The 13974-nt window shown below is 44.5% G+C and overlaps 1 long non-coding RNA gene across 2 annotated transcripts in view; it reads right to left on the bottom strand.

Moving 5' to 3' along the window:
• LOC113256169 (uncharacterized) overlaps positions 1 to 13974 on the bottom strand; it is a 55807-nt gene that overhangs the window by 29229 nt on the left and 12604 nt on the right. For both annotated transcript variants that reach the window (XR_008960745.1, XR_008960746.1), the window contains exon 1: positions 1 to 13974. This exon is cut by the window's left edge; it is cut by the window's right edge and continues 12604 nt beyond it. This is a non-coding gene — a long non-coding RNA (uncharacterized LOC113256169).

Genomic DNA, 13974 nt, shown 5'->3' with positions numbered 1-13974 from the left:
AGAAGACTTCAATTGCATTCATAAAGTAATACCCACCCCCTCTGCCCTTTGGATTGGTTGCTTACAGCCTGAAATTGCTAAACAGGTTCTGCAGGCTTTTCTTACCCATTTGCCCAGCTTGAATCAAGAAGGGAGAGTCCCAGGTTCACCCAACTGTAAACAGTCCCTCCCAGGTCAAACTGGAGAGTCTGAACAGGAGTGGGGGGGAGGGGGCAGGGGGAGAAAGGTTTCCGGATGTAACCTATGAGAGAAACGTATTAAATGTGTACCGTCCTACATGCCTGGACAGAGGAAAAAGTGAAGATAAAACAATTTCGTGGAGAATAGTGGTCAAACTGATTTCTTTCAGTTTTTTGGCAAAACATGAAGGTCAACTTTTTCAAAATAATTAGACTTCTGACCTTTGCTTTAGCCACTGCCATAACCCTAAAACGTTTTCTATCGTTGTGTAAACATCATTTGAAGTTACAAAGAGCACGAGCACAGCCTAGTAAGCTAGATATTAACAAAAGATAGTTCAGGAAGTCAATGAGACGGCCAGGGTTAAATTGCCTTGAAATAAACACATGAGACCAAGCTCCAAATTCTCCGCTTGGATACATTCAATTCACTCACATGCACTGGGCACTACTTTGACCCCTGGCCGTGGGCAACACTGGACAAGTTCAGACTCTAGTCTCTAGAAGCCTATTTTTGCCTTTCCCTGGCCATAAGATAGGAGTCCCAGCACGTCACCAGTCGGACCTTGGTTTCCTCATCTGTAAAATTAGAGTGCTGGTGTAGACCAGGGGTTAGTAAACAACAGCCTGAGGGCCAAATCCAGCTCCAACCTGTTTTGTTAATAACATTTATTGGAACACACCCACACCCATTCATTTACATATTGTCTATGACTGCTTTCATTCCACGGGGACAGCGTAGTTGTGACACAGGGTTCACAAAGCCTAAAATATTTACGATCTAGCCCTTCACAGAAATGTTAGCTGACCCCCGGCATAAACCATCTTTAAGGTCTCTTCCAGGGGTTCACAACATTGTATGTAGACAGATGAAATCACTTTGAAAGCTGAAATAACCACACAAATGTAAAGAATTATCAGAAGACGCATGCTGCTTCCAGGAAGATACTAATTCTGCATGCTTATTCTCATCAAACATTTATTCCAATGGTTCTCAACTCTGGATTCACATTAGAATCAACTGCAGATTTTTTTTTTTTTTTAATTACGTCAATGCCCAGGACTCAGCATCTAGAGTTTTCGATTTAGCTGGCATGGAATAAGGACCTGATACCAGCATTTTTTTTTTAAGTTTTATTTATTTATTTGAGGAGGGGGCAAAGAAGGAGAGAATTTCAAGAAGACTCTCTGTTGAGCACGGAGCCTGACATGGAGCTCTATGTTCCTGACCCATGAGATCATGACCTGAGCCGAAATAATGAGTCAAAGCTTAACCACCTGAGCCACCCAGGTGCCCCCTAGTATCAGCATTTTTTAAAAGCTCTCCAAAAAATTCTCAAATGCACTCAAGGTTAAAAAAACACTGATTTATCCAAGGTCTGCACACAATACTGTGATTTGTTTTGAGAATATAAGAAGTCATAGTTCTTCAAGTAATTTTCAATCAGGTTGTATGAACTTGACATATAAAACAATTAATAAAAGACCTATAACATTGCTGTGTATCAAGCAAACAGTATGGTGAGTGGTCCCCAGACTCAGATCTGCAGATTTTGCAGAGCCGAACTGCATAAGAATTATCTTAAGCACTTGTTAAATATATAGGTTTGGAGGCCCCAGTCCTAGAGATTCAGATTTTGATATATCCGGGGGAAAGATCTGGGCATCAGTATTTTAAAAGCTACAGTGGTGATTCCAACTAGTAGCCAGGTTTGGGAATCACACTCTGGTCAAACTGCGATGTAGGGATTCAGAATGAAATACAGAAATCCCAAAGCTCAGCCCCACATCTTTTTTCTCTTTGACTCTCCAAGGCTAACCCAGTCCCTGGACTAGTAGGTATTTGGTAAATGTTTGATAAATAGAAATTAATTTAGGGAGTGACCATTGAGTGTTTTTGTGGACCGAGACACCAGACTTAGGCATTTAAGCTTGACCTTGAAAGAGACAGGGCTCGTGTTCTCTCTATATTTAACAATCAGCAGCTGCAACCTTCCCCACCTGCCCTACACTCCTGTATTCACTCCCAGCCTGACCGAAAGATCACTACTTTGCAATCACCAAGCCATTGAAGCTCCCTTATTCAGACTGAAGTTCACATGATTGCTTAAACCTTTTTTCTGGGAATAGATCTTTTATGCCAACTGGGCGGGGTTACTGCCCCATAAACCTACCTTCTGTCACTAGCTTTGACTGTTGACACTGGCAATGATTAGACAGGGTTGAGCAACGGGTATTTTTGCAGTCTGTAGGGAAAAGTATGGGACATAAATAAACACCGCATCTCATTACAAAGTCCTGAATGTGCAAAACACATTGGTCCAAATGTCGTGATTAGATAAGCACCTGCCACACCCATTAACTTCAAAGGGAAATTGAAGTCGAGTGTGGGCCCATATGCTTCTTGTCCTGACACTTCAGCAAGTCAGATGACCTCTATTTTCACATGAAGTTAATTTCTGAAACAGCCTCCATGATCATTATTGTTCCAGACTATTAATAATCCCCCCATGGCCTCTCCTGAGCACTCTGTGAATACTCTCCACCTACAATTTCTAGAGTTTCATGTGAGCCTTTGGCCACACCCTGAACTTGTTCTTTTTAAATGAGCCGGCGACAGCCTCACCCTGTCCCACAGAGGAGAACAAGGTATGATGTTGATGCACAAAGATGCGTGTGCTGTGTGTGAGGGTAAATATTACTAATGTGGCCAGAATGGAACCTAAGGCGGACACCGGAGGATTGAGGTAATGGGCAGGGAGTCTCTAAAGAAGAGAGCTCTGAAGGCCTCTCTGTCTCAATCCATGACATTCCATTGGCAAACTGCCCCACATGCCACAACGTCACATGCAGCTCTGCACATCAGCGGTTCGAGGTGGGGGGCTGTTTGTAGCCTAAGAGCCACACTCAGAAACTTTTTTGTGCCAACACAAGGCTATGATGACAAAGCAGCGCCCAAAGTAATGATTGATCCAATGAGATGGCCCCCCTCTGGTCAGGGTGCAACTCAGGCATAGGTGTAGGGAATGACTGGCTACGTGGAATGGGGTCAAGGGCCTAGGAAGGACCCTCTGTTCAAGTATGTCCTACTGCTTCCGTGTTAAAGACCCTGGAATCCCATCATGAGAACCCAGTCCTTTATGCCCTTACTAAGGTCACAGAGCCATATGCCACAGAGAGGACAGTAGGCTGGAGGACTGCGGTGGGCAAAATGACCCTTGGATGAAGGGGGCCCCACAGAGGGCCCGGAAGATCTCTCCAGCAAGCCATAGTTCCGATGGTAAAGAAAATGAAAGTAAATGGCCTCCTGTCTAAAATGGGCTGGTTTCTCCCTCCCCTCCCAGCACCCGCTGAATTTGTGGACATGGAGCCCTGGGTGGAGAGCTGGCTAGGCGTTGATGACCAGGCCCATGCATTCCTAGAAGCAGCAACCACAGCAGGAGGCAGCTCGAGCCCGCAGGAGAAGCACGGGTGGAAGAGAGGGAGCAAGTTCACCAGAAAGGATTAGAAATGTTTGGGGGTTTGGGGGGTTTTTGTTTTTGTTTTGGGTTTTGGGTTTTTTGCCATTTTCGCCTATCGTGTAAGGCACGCGGGGTGGTGGAGAGGACCACAGTCGGCATGCTGACTGCGGTGCCAGGACAGTACGAGCTCGTGAAGCCCGAACCACGAGTGCCCACCCCAGGTTACCAGGGGGGCGAGTGGCTATTCAGAAGCGAGGGTAGAAAAAGAATTGGAGTGTCTATACAATTCCGGTATCTGTATAATTAAAGATCTCCGGTTTGTGAAAGTTCTAAGTAACATTCTGCGTTGGAAGAGTTTCCCCCACGGTTCACATAGACCCAGGAGAGCTGTTACTCAGCAGGAGACGGTAAAATTCATTATCTAGAGGTGCACGAGAAACACTGCATAGACGACGGTGTAAGGTGTGTGTTACACACTGACCTCTCAGATGATCTTTGTTCTGTCAGATATTCGTGAGATGGGTAATACTCCAAATCATTAACATTTTAATGTTAATGTGTTTTAGGGGAGGTGACAGGGGATACCAATCACAGAAAAGTCAGGGAGAAGGGAAGTTCTGTCTATAAGCCCGGTCCGCGACACAGTGGAACTCTGAAGCATTCGTCATGCATGCTACAAATGTTTACTGCGCACCAGCAACCAGACACTATACTCGGCACTTAGGAGGATTACGGTACTGAAGCCACCCTTGACTAGCGCAAAATACGGGGGAGAAATGGCATAGAGAGCGCCGTGCTACACGACAAAGTTCGAAGGTGTCACGAATTGACACAAGGACCCATAGCATCGGCAGATGGTCGGGCCCCACAAAGAACTTCCAGAATCATAATATGCATTTTACCAAAAACGCCCTAGGCTGGTTGATGTGCACATTTGAGACACACTGCTCGAAACAACAGCGGGCAAGACTTCAGGGGAAGGGACTATCACTCCTTTCAGAAGCCAGCAACGTCTTCACGGGGACCTCCTGCTTCCTCGCAAGGAGGCTTCAAACATCGCTGAGCTTTCACTATGGGATAAGTGCGAGCAGAGGAAAAGGAACAGCAGGAGCCAAAGCTCAAAAGAGAAAGACTCCACAGTTCTCAAACTTGCTTGAGGGATGGTGGAGAGATAAGGTTTGAAAGCATTTAAGATACTGGTATGATGGTCATTGAAGAAACTTCGGGAGATACAGGTATGGGCTGACTGCAGAGTTCCGTCATAACCCTAATTTCTGATTTCATAAGACACAAAGGGGTGCAAGCAGAGGGGGTTGGGGAAGGGTAAGATGGCAATACAGATTACCTTTACCTTCTCCTCAGTAGAGTGACTGGAACTTCTTGCCACTCCCAGTCCCTTCTTCTTCTGTCAGAATCCATGAGAGGCTCACACGTTATCCGTACACGTATGGTCTTGACCAAAGAGGAGACCCACGCAGCCAAAGCACTAGGGGTCCAGGAAGGGCTCCAATCCCGGTGAGGAAGGAGAGGGCACTGTCTTTGGTTCTGATCCTTGGAGCCTGGGCACCTGCCCCACGGGCACCATACCTGCAGGCCTCAGGCTCCCTACCCCAGTTCTCTGTCGTCAGCCCTCTGCTATGTCTGGACTCTCTCCCATCACTAAAAGCTAACCTATGACAGCACTTACGATGGACCAGGCACAGATCTGAGTGCTTTCTGTACTGTGTCATTAACATCTACAACCACCCCATGATTTAAGGACACTTGCTGCCACCAATTCACATCTAAGAAAACAGCAACAGAGAGATGTAAGGGCTTGACTAAGGTCACTCTGCTCGTAAGAGGTGATGCTGGCATTTCCCTCTATGTAGTTGACTCCAGAGGCCACACTCCAAGCAGATATGTCTCCAGGAGCCTTCCTTATTAGCTTCCCCTGAAGCTGGGAGAAATAGTTCCAGAAAACCACCACCTGACTCACGAGTAGCGACCATTCTATGCTACGTGGATGCCCCGCGCCAACCATTGTGGCCACCAGAGCTAAGTCTGCTTCCCACCTCACACATCATGACTACAGTTTCTGGGGCTGCCTCTCGATCAAGTCATCTTTTCAGCCCTCATGAGGTTTCATGTTTGTGTCTGTCAGGAAACTGGAGAGTGTAGTCTAGGAAGTATTTGAAATTATAAGAAAATTTTCTGGATCTAGAGTAATAAATGTGTCCATGAAGGAAGGTTCTCAAAGGTGGGCAAACCAGGACACGGAAGAACAGAATTGGATGGTATGCTTGCACAAGACAACCCAGGGGACTAGAGGGGCCTGAAGGAGGAAGGGCCCCTAGAGCAGAGGGCACTGACAGCCCAAAGGTTACACTTGGCCCCTGGCTGTGGAGATGCGTCCGTCAGCCCCTTTCAGACAGGGGGAAGAAACCAAAGTCGCAACAAGAGGTAGGAGGAGAACTGGGGTGAAGCAAAGTTAATTCATTTATTTGTCCATTCTTTCATTCTGCAAATATTCATGGAGCACCTATTATGTGATCCCTTCCGTGTTAAACGCTGGATCTCTGGCCTCAGGAAGCTTATGGGCTATTTGGGGACCCAGAAAATGAGCAAAGCAATGGGTCTGTTTCTTCCTTTTTCTGTATTACAGCGGTAGAAGGGGGGGATTCTGTAAGAACACAGTAGAGGAAAGAACCTTCTGTTAGAGTTTCAGGAAAGCTGTCTGTGAGTTTGGTGACTTTTAAATAAAAGAGACCCGCAAAATGGGAAGGAATCTGTTGTGCCAAACTTAGGGGGCAAGGGTGAGGGAGAATGCTTCAAGGAGAAAGAGGATATTGGGTCTCTAGGTAGGGCAGTCAGAATGAGAAGCGAGAGGAGGCAGCAGTTGCCCCGGCGGCCTGGCCAACCTCTGACTGCGCAGTGTCTGCAGACTGGGGTGGGTGTGAAGGGGAGAGTCTGCGGTAGGAAGTGGGGATGGTAGGTGAGCAATTTGTGTTAGCTGGAGCAGGGGAGGAGGAGCTGGGTTTTGCTATTTCAGGCCGGCGGTATAGGAGACTTTCAGTTTCCATTCAAGCCGGCCTGGGTAGGTGCGTTCCAGAAACGCCAAAATCACGATGGTGGACTGATTCATCTCCAGCTGGCTCCCTACCAAATCCCCCAGAGTAACTATTTGACACCATTTCCTTAAGCCTCTGCCTCCTGCCCCCTCCCTTCCTGCCAGATGACTCTGTCCCCTGCTCTGATGCGGAGGCCACCAGATAAAGGACCCTTCATCTTCTCTCTGTTCCATCTCACTCCTCCTCTACATCTTCACCCTCCTGGTTTTGGAGACGAACGCCTTCCTTCTTCATTCCAGAAGTGACTCCACCTAACCACGTGATCCCTCTCTTTTCCGCTCTTCCATAAATGTTTCCCATCAATCACACTCTCTCTTATTTATTTACTTTCTTTCTCATTTCCACCGTTTATTCCTAAATCAACAGTTTACGCAAATCTCCCCTCTCCTGAAGGCTTCTCACTCAGTCTTGCTTATCTTTCCTGCCAGCCTCCAATTCTCTGGAACTTTACATGGGGACCTCTCGGCTAGAAGCCTGATTTCATCTCCTAGTGACCCCCTCACCCCTCAGCCCTAGTCATGTGGCTTCCCCGCCGGCCCGTGTGCATTTGTCCTGCTGCGAACTCTGCACCTGCCGGCTTCCTGGACCTCGCGTCCCTCCCCCGACCCCCACCCGAAGGGCAGCCCTGTGCCAATCTATACAGCCACCTCGAGTCAGGCAGGGGAGACATAAAGGTAACTCGCCCCACCTTCTGAGACACAGCATTAGCTAACACTTCCCACTGCTCCAGGTTCAAGTACAACTCTATGCGAGACCATCTCGAATCTCATAACCTAAGCCCAGTGTAGGCTCCCATACTGGTTTCATTTTCACTCATCCTATTTATTAGGCATTGATTATGTGCCAGGCGCTGTGGTACTCACCTCCCACACATGATCTCACACTCCTCACAGCACCCCTGCACTGGGGAGTTCCACACAGTCAGGACAGGGTTTGAGCAATTACAAGAGGGTTTGAGCAATTTGCCCAAGGTCACACAGCCAATAGATGGTGGAACCTGGAGTCAAGTCAGGCCTTCTGACTCTAGGTTAAGTTATAACTTTCAGTAGAAGAGAGACAGGTGTGTGTGTGCGTGTGTGTGTGTGTGTGTGTGTGTGTGTGTGTGTGTTGGGGTGGGGTGATGGTGGGAAAGCTTTTTGCGATCCTGCTTCTCATGCCAGGTTTTCTGGTCCTGATCAAGCTGCTGCCTGGTTGCCAGGAGCTGTGATTATCCCTCACTCCTGCGTCCCCATCACTGGGCCTGCGGGGACTTGCCCTTCCTTCCTGCTCTCAGCCTTCTGATGTTGACAGCTGTGCTGGAAAATCACAAGCTGGCTGCTGCCATGCTTCCCAGACACGCTCGTACGTGCCGCCCTGGACTTCCTGCCCACTCTGGCCCATGCCTGCCCCAACAGAGGGGGTTGGCCTATTCCCAGGCCAGGGTCCTTCCCGGCCTGCTTTACCTCTGTGCACCTAACCTGAGCGTTCTCTGTGCCCCCACTTCTACGTGGACCTTCCCCAGCTCTCCACGACAGACTTCCTTCAAACCCTGTTACGTTCCTTTAACTCTTGGCTTATGTCCTCCTTCTGGCTCTTTTCGCAGCCTACGTTACATTAAGATAATTTAAAGGACCCTTCATTAAGGGTAAGACACTAAAATAATGTCTTACTTGTCTTGTTAGCCTCTTCTAATATGTAATTTCCTTTTTTCTTTTTTTTCAAATTAGATCTTTGTATTGAGTTAAGTAATTAGAACACACTCCTTCAAAACCAAGATGGTATGGAAAAACTCAAATTAGTAAATTTTGGGGGGAAATGAATGAAAAGAGAAATCTACAAAGAGAACAAAAACAATGATTACCAGCACAACAATGGCCACAGACTAATATTTTCAAAATGTTTGGCAATTTCCAAACACCAGACTCCTTGGGTCCTCACTGTCCCAAAAGATGAGCTCTGTGACTTGTGGAAAACTACACGAGTATAATGGTGGCAGGACTCAACTCCCAGGCTCTGACTTCAAATCCAATCATCTCCCTAAAATGTTCTTTAAAGAAAAAACTTCTGTCTCATCAGCCACCCCATGTGGACCATTTGAAAACCTCAAGCAGAAATTCCCCAGGTCGGATCATGTGTGCTCCAGGAGCAAGCATCTTCAAACAGAAACCAAAAACAATGAAAACCAGGTACCAATGACTTCTGGTTTCTCTTCAGTTGTTGCGAGTCTTTGTCCTTTCTCTTTTTTCCATGCGAAAAAAATGATAACCCTCAAGGGGAGTTGTGGGCTTTCCAGGGGCAGAGCAAAGGGACACGAGCTTAGGAAATGAAACTGGAGGAACGACATTCTCCTTCCTCCCCTGTAACAACGTTTAGTACACACACGCTCTTACATCTTATTTCACCGAATTTAAAGTCAACAAGACCGTAAAAGGCCAGTTTTGTATTTAGTCTTTTTTGTCTGCCCGCTGCTGCTATTGCAAAACTAAACAGGCAGGGCACCAACTCGTTCTAAATGCTGTTTCCGACGGCAGAACAGAGTATGCCCATCTTGAGAACATCGGTTCATTCAAAATGATGAGACAACTTGAGGGGGAAGAATTAATGTAATTCTTCTCAATACAAGAAGTCTGTAGGCCAAACGGACTTCCCTTTCTGGTCTTAATATCATGTTTGTAGAAATCGTGTGGTATTGAAGTGAGAAATTATCCATCCGCTGAACGAACCAGACGTAGCCAACCGGCCTGCTCCCCTCCGGGCTTGCCTCTCCCTCCTACGGCTGGTGCTCACCCACCTTTCGGGTCTGCACTCCAATATCGCTTCCCAGGAGACACCTCCTAAAATTGCTCCTCTGTCACTTTCCATCCTCCCCTTTATTTTATTTATTAATAGTATTTACCACCATCTGACATTATAGTTTTACCTGTTTACTACTTTACTGTCGTTTTCCTCCCACTAGAAGATAAGACCTTTATGTGAATTTGTCTAAGTTATTGCTATTCTCCCAGAAACCAGCATCCTGAATTCAATTTCCTGAATAAACATCCAAGATGCCACTTGTTAAAAACAGTTCTGTTATATTTTTCCCTCATGGTGGAGAAACTAGGATTTGGGGATAACATTAAAGATAAATAGGAGACTAAAGTTTACTTATTGATAAGGATTGATAAGGATTTTTCTCACTCAGGATTTTTCTATTTTCTCCACATTGCAAGCACAAGCACAATATTTGGGTGAGGAAGAAAAGTCCAGTAAGTCCGCATCTTATCTCAAATGTCAAGAAAGGAAGTAGAACAAAGAAGCAGTTGTCTCAGATTTTTTGGAGGGATTCTAATAAATGCAGTGGCTTCCACCCACTCTGTGGGCTTCTTTCTAATGGTTCAATTTGGTCTTTAAAACTTGTTCTTTTCAGAGTTGAGAAAGAAGGAAAGATACATTTATTCATTCAGCCAAAAGCTCAAAAATCACAATCCTGAGAGATTTCCCTCATCACAGCGTCTAAAGGAATCCCTCCACCTTTCTATCACTTCCTAGTCCATTACATTCCATTAACTTCTTCGTGGTATTTATCTCTATCTAAAATTATATTTTCATTAATGTTTTACATGTTCATTGTCTCATTCTTCCTGGTAGAATATCAGCCCCATGAGATCAAGAATGAGCCTGACTCTGGTCCACTGAGACTTCTCTGGAACCTGAGTTCTCAACACGTGGAAAAGCCTCAACAAGCATCTGCTGAATCAATGAAGAGAATTGCATTGGCTCTGTGAAGTCCTCCTTGACAAACCTTCCCTGTCTAACTTTGACATTCTCACTTTTCTGAATATTCTTTGCACTTACCGGCTCTTCCCCATCACCAGGACTTTGTCTGCTAAGGTTCTCTTCCCTGACGGTTGGATAGTACCACCGAGTCCTTTCTGCTTTATTCCACCAAACTGACATTTACAACACCAACTTGTTTGTGATTACTTCATGCACTTGGATTTTGTTTCACCAACCAAAAGAGGGGGTTCCCCATGGGGAAGGCCTATGTCTTAGGCCAAGGACTAGAGAAAGAGGAGAAGGTTTGTGAGAGGACGATACTGAAGTGAGTGTCTAAGATACAAAGTTTTAGATTTCTATAGTAGATGTGGGTAGAAATGTCCTTCAGCCAGTTTATGTATAAGGATCTGACATCGGAAGAGAAATCTAAGCTGAAATTGTGTATTCGTGTGTATTCGTGTGTATTTGTGATTTGTCAACATATGTTCAGTAGGACTCAGAAGTTGAGTGCACAAGCTCACTTAGGGAGACTAGAGATTGAGAAGATGAGCAAGAAAGGGCACAGCCATGGTGTTGCCACCACGGGTGGAGCGGGTAGAAGAAGACTGAGAAGCAACCACGTCAGTGGTGGGAGAGGAATCACGAGAGTTTATCCCGGTGGGTGCCAAGAAAGTTGACTTTTTCAAGATGACTTTTTCAAGACAATGATCGATGGTGACAAACCAAGAATCTAAAGAAAAGACTAGAAAATGGCCACCACATTCGGCAGTTGAGCTTTGCCACAGCAATTTCACCTGAGGAATAACAGAAGCCTGAGTGGGAGGCACAGAGAATGGACTTTCCTGGAAAATGAGTAATTAAGGAAAGTGAGTTAAGACTGTGCCCTTGACAAGCTTAGCTTTGAAGACTAGGAGAAAGATTGGTTGGTACCTAAATCAGAGCTGCTTTGGAAAATGAATTGAGGTTTGTTATTCAAAAGTAGATTTTAAATTATGCATTCAAAATGTGTACAGTTCCTTGTATGCCAATTACACCTCACTAAAAGCTTTTTTTTAAAGCATGTTTTAGAATTTTATAAAATACCAGTATCTTCTGGGTTGAAAATCAAATTTCAAATTCACAGTAATATATTAAGGTATTTTCTGATATAAAAGTGAGAAAAGCCAAGATAAAGGAAGAGCCCAGATATATGTAAACTAATACTGCTGGTAAGCAAAGGAGAAGAAGAAGAAAATCCCTAGTAACAGAAGCACTTTTGTTCTTACTGTAGGAAGAAAGCACGCATTGTGAGCTGGAATATGGACCACCATAGAGAAAGGACTAGAATTAGGGTCATAATTTGTAGATTATTGTATACTTATTGAAGAGGCTAGACATTGGGCTAGATTCTGACCCAAATTAAGACAACAAAAAGGTAAATTAAGACCTCCAGGAAAGACTCCAGAAGTCTCCTGAGCACAATGAAGAGAACGTACTGCCATCAAAACTTTATTTAGTGTCATAATGAAAAAAATATGTATAGGGATATATTGAGTACAGAAGGTAGAATGACATCTAAATTAAGTAATTCTCCTGTCCCAAGACTCGGCAATTGTCTTACCAGTGTAGGACAAAAATTGAAGGGAATAAAATGCCAAGGTTTAAAGAATCACTTAGTGGTCAGTAAACTCAAAGATGAGACAGGCAGACAAGACTAAAGACGAATATGAACTCAGTGGATGCTGTTTATTTAGAGCGCAACCACCTAGAACTTTCTCTATAGCATTTTCACATGGAATAGAAAAAAAAAATGACAAACAGAAAGCCAATGGACTAAATCCTAATGTACACAGTGCTTTATATTTTCTCCAAGCATACTTTTCCTCATTGGATCCTTAAAATAATTCAGTGTTAGGCAGTATGCCAGAGTCTCCCCCACACTACCCCCCAAGTGATATTTATCTTTGTGTTTTCACACAAACAGACCCTGAGAGGTAATAAGTTTTTCCTTTGACCTGTCTTGTTTTCTACAACATTATCCAGAGAAGCAGATTTATCAGTGACTGAAAATGGAATAGAGTACACAGGGGAAATTGGAGAAGAGGCATTTTATATCCACTGAAATGTGTATAGTCACCTTATTAATTACCAAAAAAATATCTAAGCGCTAAAGATAAGTGACATGGTTACCAACTTACTAATTAGAGAACTCGACAGGAGGCTAAGTGATGTGACCAGCTCATTCCAGATTGCAATTCATGATTAGAAAAGCAACTTCCAGTACCTGCCACAGAATTAGCAGAGGGTCATTACAAGCCGTTCTATACCCCTGCGACCTCAGGGCATACGGTGGGAAGTGATGGTCATAAAAGCCTGATGATTCACAAGACCTGACAAGATATTCAGCACCAATTTGGTATCGAATGTACTCGCATCTTCAGTTATTCATCACTGTTCCCATTTCCCCAACTCAGTCCTGTGTCTCCCCCGAAAACAGTAGCTAGTATTTATAGGTTTATGATGTACTAACCATTGTTCGAAGCCCTTTTCATGTACTAGTCGTTGAATTATCCCAACAGCTCTAGGAGTCGGTGCTATTTTTTTGCTTGTTCATTTACAGATGAAATGGCCATGACACAAATAGGTTACGTAACATACCCAGCTGGTACACGGCTGGTGAGTGTGAGAGCAGACGTTCAAGCCCAAGCCATCTGGAAGCAGAGCCTTTGTTCTCTGTCCTCTACAACCACTAGGCTAGACCGTCTCTATTTTTATTTCAGATCAGAATCACCTCTTTTCTGCAATATCGCAACAGCTTCTTAGCTGGTCTCCATTAAATTTACCTCTTGTCATATGAATCTCTTATTATAAAAATAATATATGACCACACTCTCTAGGTCAAACAATAAAATTACATGAATAAGACAAAACTCCATTTGGCCACCAGCTGCCCTCCCAAGTTTCCCCCTAAGTTCTGGTGTGTCTTCTCCTAGATGTTTTTCTGCATATGTATGTGCCTTTAAAAATATGCAGTACTGTTGGATGGAATTTTCTTACTAAATTTGCAAATTGTATTTTTTTGTTCATTTCTATATCTTTAAGAGCATTCTAAATCAAAACACTGTGAACTTTAAAAGAGGAAAACCCATTCCCTTTCCTGAAAAACTACTCCCACCCCAAAATAAAGATATCATAACCCTAGTGAAGGTTTTTAGTATCGTTTTATCTATTTTTTTTTTCTTTTAAGTAGGCTCCACACCCAGTATGGAGCCCAATGCAGGGCTTGACCTCATGACCCTGAGATCAAGACCTGAGCTGAGATCAAGAGTCAGACACTTAACCAACTGAACCACCCAAGTGTCCCAGTGTCATTTTAGTAATCAGTGGAATTAAGGAAAGTCCCCCAAAGAGGAAGACAAGGAAAAAAGAAAATTAAAGGAGTAACAAGTCGAATGGTACATACTTAGAAGGATGAAGAGGACCATTTTATAGCAGCTAATCATAGGT

The sequence above is a fragment of the Ursus arctos genome, unplaced genomic scaffold (assembly GCF_023065955.2).
Source record: "Ursus arctos isolate Adak ecotype North America unplaced genomic scaffold, UrsArc2.0 scaffold_21, whole genome shotgun sequence".
NCBI classification, from domain to species: Eukaryota; Metazoa; Chordata; class Mammalia; order Carnivora; family Ursidae; genus Ursus; species Ursus arctos.
Note: the sequence above shows the minus strand (reverse complement) of the source record. Positions and strands in the feature narration are given on the sequence as shown.